This window comes from Pteropus alecto, unplaced genomic scaffold (assembly GCF_000325575.1).
Source record: "Pteropus alecto unplaced genomic scaffold, ASM32557v1 scaffold45, whole genome shotgun sequence".
NCBI classification, from domain to species: Eukaryota; Metazoa; Chordata; class Mammalia; order Chiroptera; family Pteropodidae; genus Pteropus; species Pteropus alecto.
The window spans coordinates 34512978-34516162 of record NW_006442491.1 but is presented as its reverse complement, the minus strand read 5'-3'; positions in this window follow the sequence as shown (position 1 = coordinate 34516162).

Here is a 3185-nt window from a genome sequence, read left to right as displayed (position 1 = left end):
GCTCTCAAAGTGTGGACCCCAGACCAGCAGTATCAGCACCACCAGGAAACTCAATAGAAATGCAAATATCAGTCCCACCCCTCCACCCTACAGCCCCACCCCTCACCCCACCCCCAGCACCCTGCACTTTAACAAGCCCTCCAGGAAATTCTGACACATACTAGAGTTTGAAGACCACTGCTCTGAGTCCTACAGGACACTGAAGAGGAATCCCCAGACCACCCCAAAATGTGTTTCTAGTGATGCCAGAAATTCCATCATTGACATCCTCTGTGTTAACACGATCACCTTAAATGCACTCATTACGAAAAGAAGTTAACCCAAGAGTCTCAAACTCACATGCAGAAAGAATCAGGGAAGGTCCAGAAGGACAAGGATTCTCGCAAATTCATGCCCATCGAGTAGTCATCGTTACTTAACTATTGTTGCCATGTGAGGGAATGTGGACTCAAAGGTGCCTGATTTTCCTATTTTTTAGGGCATTTCTAAATGGGTACGTGAATAATCTACCTCATTGCAAAAATGTTTAAATGCTCAGTGAACCAAACGCAACGTGTCTGCAAGAGCAATTTGGCCTCCTGACTCACCAGTTTGCAGCCTTAAATTCTAAGATAGGAATGTCAATATTCTTCCTGCTCTACCTAATTAATCCATTCTTCAAAACGGTCAAATAACAGCAATACTATAAGTGGCGGTGGCCTTTTCCTGATGGTACTATACACTTCTTTTCTCATTTAATCCTTGTGTCACCCCATTATCTTTCCATCTTACAGATCAGAAGGCCGAGGTTTCCAAACCCTAACTAGTTTGCTAATGGTGACTAACGTTCACAGCCTTGGCTCCAACACTGGCCGATAACATCATCGGTCAGTTCTCCTGGCACTTAGGATCTTTCGAGTCTCCTTTCACAATCAGCCCTGTGCCTTCTTAACAGTCCTACCCAGGCCTTACCTGTCCCTCTCTGAGCGGCACCCTTTCGTGTCACCTGATATTTCAGTTGTTTTGAGTACAGTTGGCTGCTTGTACAGAGACGTACACACAGCCCAGAAAGGGACACGGAGCCACTTCCGTCCTCAAATGACACTGAAGTGCACCAGCAAGTAGATAAGTAGATGTTCAGGAAACTCATTAGTTGGTCGGTTACAACCAACGGTTAAAAAATATTGACACTTCTGGGTAGAAGATTATGGAGAATTTTTCCTGTTCTTCTTCACGTTGTCATTTATAGAGCTTTTCCAGTTTTCAACGCTGAACACTTATGATTGAAAGAAAGAAGGCAAAAAGTCATGGCTAAAATTAAGCTTGGAATTTTCATTATAAAATTTTCATTATCTCGCAATGCTCTTTTCTCCTTCTCGGCACCCCAAAAACAGATTGTAGAAAATTAGTCGAAATGGTAAAATTTACAGAATTTGTAGAACTTACCCCTCAAGAAGCATCATAGCAGGGAGTTAGGAATCTGCACATGTTGTACGTGCTTTTATTACTGTTACCGAGTGTCTATTTTTAAACAAATTTTCTTTTTCTTCTTACGCACAAAAATCAACAACTACTCATTTTGTCAATACATCTCTGTTCTTCCAAGTCCACGTTTAGTATGCTTTTCATAAAATATTTTTCCACAAGAAAAGAACATAACCTCCATGTAACTATCAAGGTGTTTCTCTTGGTAAGAATAAACCCATCTTCCAAACGCTATGTTTTCTAAAGCACGTGAACATTTTCCAGGTAATCCACTTGTAAACAAATTTACAAGCAAGCCATTCTATTTTAACTTATTACCAAACACAGGAAAGCCGACTCATCAAAATGGAAACTATAGAAATAATTTTAAGCATAACCGTGACTACATACTAGATAATTTCTGATACCTGCCTTGAGCCAGGTGCCAGCTGAATGCTCTAAGTATATCATCTCTTTCAATCCTTGCGACAGCTAAATGCGATGAAATAGTATTAAATTTATTTTATAGCTGAGCGGATAGAGGTGCATGGCAAGTGCTTAATTAATTTGCCCGGGATCTTAATAGTAGAGCGGGTCAGCCCAACAATTGAACAGTTCACTTGTCGGTCCCGAAGTATTATCTTGCATGAAATCATGGTAGCTTTTTGTCATGAACAATTCCTGGAAATAATGGCGACAAGCAAAAGTTAACTCTCTTCTCGCGTTCCCAATTTTTTTTTTTTTGCCCTTTATAATATGTATTTTTTGTTTAAAGGTAACATTCTCTTCCATAATCACAGGATAATTATCAAAATCATAAATTAACATGGATACGGTACCATTATTCAGTCTACAAACCTTATTTAAATTGTGCCTGTTGCCCAATTATTGTCCTTATCAGGAAGATTTTAAGAATCTGATCCAGGGTCTGCTTCACCTGTTGCACCCATTTTTCTGAAGCATAATTTATTATCTGTATTACTGGTTTTGACACATTAAACAAGAAAGCTGCCCTTGGCGTTGTGATTCTCACGTCTTTTCTTTCTTTCCTCCAGAGGTGCTGCCGTTTGTCGATGCACCGCGTATAGTCACCTAGATCCTGAGTGATCGGTGATTTATAGAGAAAAATTCCACACACATGCCATCAATAAGCCACTGCTTGTGTTCAGTATTCCACCGCTCTCGAGTCAGAACGGCTTTATTTCTTTCTTTTTAATGTCATCCTCCTATTTTTCTGCTTTCTGCATTATCCTGTGCTAAATATATTCCAATGTGCTATTTATTTTAGCTCGCGGTGCCAAAACCCTCATATATCCCTTTGCTCCCACCTCAGGAATTGACGTGAAGGGCCAGCCAATCCCTAGAATGTGGAAAGAAGTCGCCTACGTAAACATTTGCTTCCATGTGCCCTGTTTTCCCTTCCCATCCTAATCCCATAATTTTCTCCTTATGAGAAGCACACAGCACTTAAAGAAAGCACCTGGTGAAACCCCAGTTTATTTTTGGATAGGAGTTGGCTCTCAGATGTTCTCCGGATTGCTCTGTCTCTGGCCCGCCAGTCAGTCCTAGCTCGATCAGCCCCTTCCTCAAAGATGCTCCTTCCCCCTCTTCAAAACCCTCTCCCCTCATTTCGTTAAGGAAGCCTTCAGCCAGAAAGGGCCCTCGTTTGTGGTCGAGAAGGTCTCGGCCGCTCCTTCCCTTTCTGAGAAGCAGCGTGCAGATTGGTGGGACGTGACAGATCA